Raw genomic sequence first — 9,986 nt, forward strand, 5'->3', positions numbered from 1 at the left:
GTGCCCCAGGTTATTAATGAGTACATTTTTCAATGTTTTAATTCATTCACGTAATGAATTTGATAAAATACCCTGTCATCTCATTTAATCAGTCCCCAGTCACTGCCCTGGGATATTTTATTTAACCAGAGGAAAGAGTGCCTCCTACTGGCCCTCCAACACAACTTCCAGCAGCATCTGGTCTCCAACCCTGCTTAACTTCAAAGGCAAGCCAGCAGGAGGATGCAGAGTGGCATGCTTCTGACGTGGTACAGGTGTCTTCTTTGTTTTAAGCCCATGTGAGGCGTATACCTTAACCTGTTGGGGGTAGGGGGCAGTATTGACACGGCCGGATAAAAAACGTACCCGATTTAATCTGGTTACTGCCCAGTAACTAGAATATGCATATAATTATTGGCTTTAGATAGAAAACACCCTAAAGTTTGTAAAACTGTTTGAATGGTGTCTGTGAGTATAACAGAACTCATATGGCAGGCAAAAACCTGAGAGGATTCTGAACAGGAAGTGGCCTGTCTGACAAGTTGTTGTTCATCTTGGCTCTTTTTATTGAAGACTGAGGATCTTTGCTGTAACGTGACACTTCCTACGGCTCCCATAGGCTCTCAGAGCCCGGGAAAAAGCTGAATGATATCGAGGGAGCCCCAGGCTGAAACACATTATTGCTTTTGGCAAGTGGCCGATCAGAGGACAATGGGCTTAGGCGCGTGCCCGAGTCGACCCCATGCAGTATTTTCTTTCGTCTGTTTACCTAAATGCAGATTCCCGGTCGGAATATTATCGCTTTTTTACGAGAAAAATAGCATAAAAATTGATTTTAAACAGCGGTTGACATGCTTCAAAGTACGGTAATGGAATATTTAGAATTTTTTTGTCACGAAATGCGCCATGCTTGTCACCCTTCTTTAACCTTTCGGATAGTGTCTTGAACGCACAAACAAAACGCCGCTATTTGGATATAACAATGGATTATTTGGGACCAAACCAACATTTGTTATTGAAGTAGAAGTCCTGGGAGTGCATTCTGACGAAGAACACCAAAGGTAATAAAATTTTTCTTATAGTAAATCTGACTTTGGTGAGTGCTAAACTTGCTGGGTGTCTAAATAGCTAGCCCTGTGATGCCGGGCTATCTACTTAGAATATTGCAAAATGTGCTTTCACCGAAAAGCTATTTTAAAATCGGACATATCGAGTGCATAGAGGAGTTCTGTATCTATAATTCTTAAAATAATTGTTATGCTTTTTGTGAACGTTTATCGTGAGTAATTTAGTACATTTTTAGTAAATTCAGCGGAAGTTTGCTAGTATGCTAGTTCTGAACGTCACATGCTAATGTAAAAAGCTGGTTTTTGATATAAATATGAACTTGATTGAACAAAACATGCATGTATTGTATAACATAATGTCCTAGGTGTGTCATCTGATGAAGATCATCGAAGGTTAGTGCTGCATTTAGCTGTCTTCTGGGTTTTTGTGACATTATATGCTAGCTTGAAAAATGGGTGTCTGATTATTTCTGGCTGGGTACTCTGCTGACATAATCTAATGTTTTGCTTTCGTTGTAAAGCCTTTTTGAAATCGAACAGTGTGGTTAGATTAACGAGAGTCTTGTCTTTAAAATGGTGTAAAATAGTCATATGTTTGAGAAATTGAAGTAATAGCATTTCTAAGGTATTTGAATAACGCACCACGGGATTCCACTGGCTGTTACGTAGGTGGGACGAAATCATCCCACTGGCCCTAGAGAAGTTAAGCCCAGGTGAGGCGTATACTTTTGTTTCAAAGTAGATTTGTTTAAGACTACCAATAAACACTCTGTGTGACCCTGATTTAGCCTACTGCAGTAAAATAATTACTTTACAGACAACAACCTGTATTCCTGGTAGTGGTCGTTCAACATCAGTAGACTTCTCAGAAGGCCTATTCATCCTGGAACAACATTTACACCCAAAGATGCGTCTGATAAAAAGCAATAGTAGGACATGTCTTCTCTTCACTTTGAGCCAAAACCTCAAAATCTAGCAAACGCACACCACCCAGGAACTGTAGAAGTACATCACACAGCGAACCATGGAGGTTAGAAACGGGACCTCTAATACAGGGACGCCAGCATGCAGTGTAGCAGTAACAAACCAGCTGTCCTCTCTCTATTAAATCTCTTATTAACACATGATGGAACCTGTGTCATGTCATGTACTTTAGAGAGGGAGCTGGCTGTCCCTCGAGGAAGGAAGGAAGGAAGTAGGGAGGAGGAGGGAGGGCGAGTGAGGACACTGGTGATGGAAGTCATATTGGTCCTCTCCTTGGCAATTTGCACGCTGTAATATTAATTGCCATTGGAAATGCTTTATTTCAGTAAAGGGGGTTCCCTGAGGGGACAGGTCTGCAGAGAGGCTTCAGAGCAGAGAGTTAGAGGGAGAAATGCCTTTGCTGGTAACCTTCTAAAGCAGCAGAGTGGAGAGGGTGTAATCGGCCTGTGTGTAGCTGGTGTAGAGAGTCAGGCGCAGGACAGCAGATATGAGTAATCAATGTATTTACTCAAGTATTCACAAATACAACATAATATACCGAGCCCACGATAACGGACCGTATACAAGACCAACAATTACTCACAAACAAACATGGGGGAACAAAGGATTAAATAATGAACAAGTAATTGGGGGATTGAAACCAGGTGTGTAAGACAAAGACAAAAGAAATGGAAAATGAAAAGTGGATCGGCGATGGCTAGAAGGCCGGTGACGTCGACCACCGAACGCCGCCCAAATAAGGAGAGGGACCGACTTCGGCGGAAGTTGTGACAGTACCCCCACCTTGACGTGCGACATCGACCTCGGGGACGACCCGGAGGACGAGGCGCAGGGCGATCCGGGTGGAGACGGTGGAACTCCTGCAGCAACGAAGGGTCCAAGATGTCCTCCACCGGCACCCAGCATCTCTCCTCCAGACCGTACCCCTCCCACTCCACAAGGTACTCAAGGCCCCTTGCCCAACGCCTCGAGTCCAGGATGGCTCGAACAGCATACGCCGGGGCCCCCTCGATGTCCAGAGGGGGCGGAGGAACCTCCCGCACCTCAGACTCCTGGAGTGTACCAGCCACCACCAGCCTGAGGAGAGACACATGGAATGAGGGATTAATACGGTAATCTGGGGGAAGGTGTAACCTGTAGCATACCTCGTTCAGTCTCCTCAGGACTTTGAATGGCCCCACAAACCGCGGACCCAGCTTCCGGCAGGGCAGGCGGAGGGGCAGGTTTCGGGTTGAGAGCCAGACCCTCACTGTGGTGGCGGTTGGCGCTCGGCTTCTGCCGCCTCACGGCCCGTTGCAGGTGCACATGGGCGGCGTCCCAGGTCTCCTCCGAGCGCTTAAACCATTCGTCAACCGCAGGAGCTTCGATCTGGCTCTGATGCCAAGGTGCCAGTACCGGCTGATACCCCAGTACGCACTGGAAGGGAGAGAGGTTAGTGGAGGAGTGGCGGAGTGAGTTTTGGGCCATCTCTGCCCAGGGGATAAACGCCGCCCACTCCCCCGGCCGGTCCTGGCAATATGAAACCTATCCAGATCCTGGTTCACTCTCTCCACCTGCCCGTTACTCTCGGGGTGAAAACTTGAGGTGAGGCTGACCGAGACCCCCAGACGTTACATGAACGCTCTCCAGACCCTGGACGTGAACTGGGGACCCCGATCAGACACTATATCCTCAGGCACCCCGTAGTGCTGGAAGACGTGAGTGAACAGTGCCTCGCAGTCTGTAGGGCCGTAGGGAGACCGGGCAAAGGGAGGAGACGGCAGGACTTAGAAAACCGATCCACAACAACCAGGATTGTGGTGTTGCCCTGTGAGGGAGGAAGATCCGTCAAGAATTCCACCGACAGGTGCGACAATGGCCGTTGTGGAACGGGTAGGGGTTGTAACTTCCCTCTTGGCAGGTGCCTGGGAGCCTTGCACTGAGCGCACACTGAGCAGGAGGAAACATAAACCCTCATGTCCTTGGCCAAGGTGGATCACCAGTACTTCCCACTAAGGCAACGCACCGTCCGACCGATGCCAGGATGACCAGAGGAGGGTGACGTGTGGACCCAATAGATCAGATGGACACGAACAGCAGATGGAACATACAGGCGCCCAGCTGGACACTGAGGGGGAGTGGGCTCTGTGCGTAACGCCTGCTCGATGTCCGTGTCCAGCTCCCACACCACCGGTGCCACCAGGCAAGAGGCCAGAAGTATGGGAGTGTGATCCATGGACCGCTTCTCTGTGTCATACATCCAGGACAGTGCGTCTGCCTTAGCGTTCTGGGAACCTGGTCTGTAGGACAGAGTGAAATCAAAAAGGGTAAAGAACATGGCCCACCTTGCCTGGTAAGGGTTCAGTCTCCTCGCCACCCGGATGTACTCCAGGTTGCGGTGGTCAGTCCAGATGAGGAAAGGGTGTTTAGCCCCCTCAAGCCAATGTCTCCACACCTTCAGAGCCTTGACAACAGCCAACAGCTCCCGGTCCCCCACATCATAGTTTCGCTCCGCGGGGCTGAGCTTCTTCGAAAAGAAAGCACAAGGCGGAGCTTTGGTGGCATGCCTGAGCGCTGAGAGAACACGGCTCCTATCCCAGCCTCGGACGCGTCCACCTCCACTATGAACGCCAAAGAGGGATCCGGATGTTCCAGCACGGGAGCCGAGGTAAACAGAGGCTTCAGGTGACCAAAAGACCTGTCCGCCTCAGACGACCACTGCAGTCGCACCGGTCCCGCCTTCAGCAGTGAGGTAATGGGAGCCGCTACCTGACCAAAACCCCGGATAAACCTCCGGTAGTAGTTGGCAAACCCTAGAAACCGCTGAACTTCCTTTACAGTGGTGGGAGTCGGCCAATTACACACAGCTGAAATGCGGGCACTCTCCATCTCCACCCCTGAAGTGGAAATGCGGTACCCTAGGAAGGAGACGGACTGTTGGAAGAACAGACATTTCTCAGCCTTGACATACAGGTCATGCTCCAACAGTCGACCAAGCACCCTGCGCACCAGGGACACATGCTCGGTGCGTGTAGAGGAGTATATCAGAATGTTGTCGATATACACCCCTACACCCTGCCCATGCAGGTCCCGGAAAATCTAGTCAACAAAGGCATGGAAGACTGATGGAGCATTCATCAACCCGTCACGGCATGACGAGGTACTCATAGTGCCCTGAGGTGGTACTAAATGCCGTCTTCCACTCGTCCCCCTCCCGGATACGCACCAGGTTGTAAGCGCTCCTGAGATCCAATTTTGTGAAGAAGCGCGCCCCGTGCATTGACTTGATCGCACTGATCAAGTCAAGCGATGAGAGGCAGCGGGTAGCTGTACCTCACTGTGATCTAATTGATACTCCGATAGTCAATACACGGGCGCAGACCTCCGTCCTTCTTCTTCACAAAAAAGAAACTTGAGCAGGCAGGTGAAGTGGAGGGCCGAATGTACCCCTGCCCCAGGGATTCGGAGACATATGTTTCCATAGCCGCCGTCTCCTCCGGTGACAGAGGAAGCGTTGCGTCTACCAGGAGATTTATCGCACAATCCCCACGTCGATGGGGTGGTAATTGAGTCGCCTTCTTCTTACAGAAGGCGAGAGCCAAATCGGCATTTTCTGAGGGGATGCGCATGGTGGAGACCTGGTCTGGACTTTCCACCGTAGTCGCAGCGATGGAAACTCCTACACAGCTCCCCGAGCACTCTCGTGACCACCCCTTGAGAGCCCTCTGTTGCCACAAAATAGTGGGGTCATGACAGGCCAACCAGGGTAGGCCCAGCACCACGGGAAACACAGGAGAATCAATAAGGAAGAGACTAATTCTCTCCTTGTGACCCTCCTGCATAACCATGTCTAGTGGAGCGGTGGCCTCCCTAATCAGCCCTGACCCTAATGGTCGACTATCTAGGGCGTGCACAGGGAAGGGCATATCCTCAGGAACAAGGGGGATCCCTAAACTATGGGCAAATTAACGGTCAATAAAATTCCCAGCTGCGGCTGAATCTATGAGCACCTTATGCTGGGAATGCGGGGAAAACTCAGGAAATGGAATAAACACATACATGTGAGCAACAGGGGGCTCTGGGTGAGCCTGGTGCCGACTCACCTGGGGTGACACGATAGTGCCCTGCCTGTTGCCTCGACTCCCTGAGGTACCCCCCCAGCACCGACCAGCAGTGTGCCCTCTGCGGCCACAGATGGTGCAGGGAATGGCCCCTCCTCCGGTCGCCCTAAGCGCAGCACCTCCCAGCTCTATGGGCGTCGGAGTGGAGGTGCTGGGGAATGGAACTGACAGGCCCCGATCCGGACGTCCGCGGGTAGCCAGCAGGTTGTTCAGCCGGATGGACAGGTCCACCAGCTGGTCCAACATGAGGGTGGTGTCTCAGCAGGCCAACTCCCGACGGACGTCCTCGCGCAGACTGCACCGGTAGTGATCGATCAGGGCTCTGCCGTTCCATCCCGCGCTGGCGGCCAGGGTCCGGAAATCCAATGCGAAATCCTGCGCACTTCTCGCACCCTGCATCAGCTCGACCCTCAGGCGGGTGGTCGAACACTGCCCGAAAGCGGCGGGTGAACTCTGCGTTATGGTCCAACACCGCGTCTCCTTCACTCCATACGGCGTTGGCCCACTCCAGGGCTTTGCCTGAGAGGCAGGAGACAAGGACAACACACACACAAACAGACCAACACACACAAATAATTCATTTTATAGTTCTACTGATTACTCCTTTCATTTATTCTTGGGGCGTTCTGTGTATGCAATATTTTGAATGAAGACCAGGCTGCTACAATAGGCCTTTAGTTTTGAATACAAAGGGTGTGTTTATCCATTGAGCTTACAATTAATGTGATTTGACAATGATGTTCCTACAGGAGGCTGGACAAGGATTTGACAATACAACAGACACACACACACACACACACACACACACACACACACACACACACACACACACACACAGACACACAGTAGCCCAGCTGTATGTAAACAGGCACAAGCGCATGCATATTTGTACACCCTCCCATACACATGGTCATGCACGTACACTCTCATACACACTCAAACACACAGACACATGCGTACACATGCTCACACACACACACACCACACACACACACACACACACACACACACACACACACACACACACACACACACACACACACACACACACACACACACACACACACACACACACACACACACACACACACACACAGTAGGCCAGCTGTATGTAAACAGGCACACACACACGCATGCTTACATGCACACACCCTCCCACACACATAGTCGTGCACACTCAAACACCCACCCACACACACACACACACACACTCCTCACCGCCTTCCCAAGATCATTAACATACAGTACCCGGGAGTTTAATGGTCTTACAAGTTAATGTTCTCTCCTTGGAAGGGGAGCTTACAGCCAGGTAGTTAAAACTGAGTTCAATGAGGTTGGACTCTTTAGTTATTGGGCCATGGTGCTGAATACTGAATACACTCACTCACTCACTCACTCACTCACTCACTCACTCACTCACTCACTCACTCACTCACTCACTCACTCACTCACTCACTCACTCACTCACTCACTCACTCACTCACTCACTCACTCACTCACTCACTCACTCACTCACTCACTCACTCACTCACTCACTCACTCACTCACACTCTTGCATAATGATTGGTGAACTCATAATACCTTCAGACACTTTTACAATAAGTACAACGGTAAAAAGAAAAGACAGACAACATTCAGAGAAATAAAGGTAGTAGTCATTATGAAGCAGTTCATGCACTGTTTGCTTTTGGTATTGAAACGTTACTAGCAACTCAAACAAATATGAAGCCTAGATGCAGTGAGACTGACAGGTTTTCATTAGAAGCCACTTGGGTGCCTCATATTCCTCGCGTATCTCTGTTTCTATGATAGCTCTGTTTAAAACTCAGTTGCGTTTTGTTGTGAATGCTGTAGAGTAGAAGTCAAATCTAGTTAAATCTAGTTTTGTTTCGTAAAATGTCTTAGTAATTGGTAATGAATAGATAGATAATAAAGCATGTATTCTGAATAGAAAAAGATGATCCAGCTGATAATCAACACAATTCTTCCCAAAAAGCTTATTTTTTACTTCCTGTTCATCTTTTCTGTGATTCAATTGAAAGGAAATCTAAGAGATTAAAATGGATTCATAATTAATTGAGGCAAAATGAAATTCTCATAAAACCTGAATCAAACTAGCTGTCATATTATCTGATACTATCAATGAGAGCCATATCTCTTCATGATTGCCAATTAAATGCATGACATTTTTCCTTTCCTTTGGCGCTTGTGAGTGCAGAAACCAGGAGCTATCGTAAGCTTTTAGTCAAACTAAATGTTTTCATCATTCATGGAACTAAAATGCAATTTCTGTGAACTACACCAGCCTAGGGAATTCTTCCATTAGACAGCCGGAAATTAAACAGAGCGTAAATTATCAGAAGTGCTCAACATGGCACAACATGTTGGCAAAACATTTGTCTAATGTAGGGTTTCTTAAACTATGGGCCGGGACCCAAACTGTGCCCTGGGCATGTGAGAGGTGGGCAGCGAGCTATGAGAATACATCTATAATCACCCACTATTTCTTCTTAATTTGGGTCGATGGATGACAATGTGGATCCCGGGAGAACAGTCAATTTCTCTTTTGGGTCACAAGCTAAAAATGTTTAAGAACCCCTGGTAATGGGTACAGTATTTTGCTTGGAACTAAATACACTTTAGTAGAACATCATAGAGAGTTTATTGTGTGTATTTGTTGAGCAACAGTCATTGGAGTACCATTATTTATCCAATACTCCGACGATATGAAAATGGTTGTGTTTCAGTTTGATGGAATAGGGCCTGGAGTTTTTCCTGTTCACATCCCTGACACATGATCAGGAAAATCTCCTGACCTCTAGTTATGAGGGGTTTTAAAGTTAACAGTAGCAGTGGGTATGCTTGTCATGGTGTGGAAACTGTCTGCAGCACTTCGCTTTTCCCTCAACAGGGGGAGGTGTGGCTCTGTCAGATTAAAGTACCTTACACTGTGAGTAGATCTGCAACATACTGAGAGAACAGACCACCCTAAAGGCTCTCAGCTCCTGAAATGACAGACAATGAACAAGAGCAGTAAGGTAGACAGGATATATGGCCTATTGCGTATCTGTAGCCTACCGGATTTAATAGGACTTGACATACTATAGGTTTCCACTAACAGAACCAGACTGTGGAAGTTCACTTCCATACAACGGCTATACTGGACATGTATGTATCCAAGTATGCATGATTCCCATGTTACAGGCATAGTAGAATGACACGCCACTATAGTAAAGAGTTTGGTATGGTTTAACAAAACAGTGGCAGTTGACCTCCATAGAAAGGTTAGGTCTATACGTTGAGCATGTATTTATATTTCTTATGGTACAAGTTCTTTATAGATCACTGTACTGTATGTTCCATGCAGGCACACGTCTGTGGTACAATATCAGTAGCTTATTGTTCTATGAAGTTTGATACAGAACAACAAAACAACATCAAAACAGAACCAGAGAGAAAAATCTATTTTTCCACTAAAATAGGAATAGCAAAGCTTTATTGCGCAGGAAACGGGTCGACACCCACTGCTGGGCAGCGTGTACCGCATCGAAGCACCGAGAGCGACGCCACTGATGGGCACAGCAACTAGGGCTCACACTGAGATCCCATGCCTGGGTTCAGAGACATCTTACATCTGCAGCAATTACAGATTCTCCTGCTTTCTGCATATGCTTCTTCTAACGGGGCTACATATACCCATGCAAGGATTGAGGGATGAGTAGAGAAGAAGAGAAGAGAGCAGGATAGAGGGGGTATAAGTAAGGGGAGTAGGGAGGGAGAGGGAGATGTGGGAAGAGAGGAGAAGAGATGAGGATAGAGGGAATGAGTGAATGAAGGAGGGAGATTTGTGAGAAGA

This window comes from Salmo salar, chromosome 02 (genome assembly GCF_965601325.2).
Source record: "Salmo salar chromosome 02, fSalSal1, whole genome shotgun sequence".
Classification (NCBI taxonomy): domain Eukaryota; kingdom Metazoa; phylum Chordata; class Actinopteri; order Salmoniformes; family Salmonidae; genus Salmo; species Salmo salar.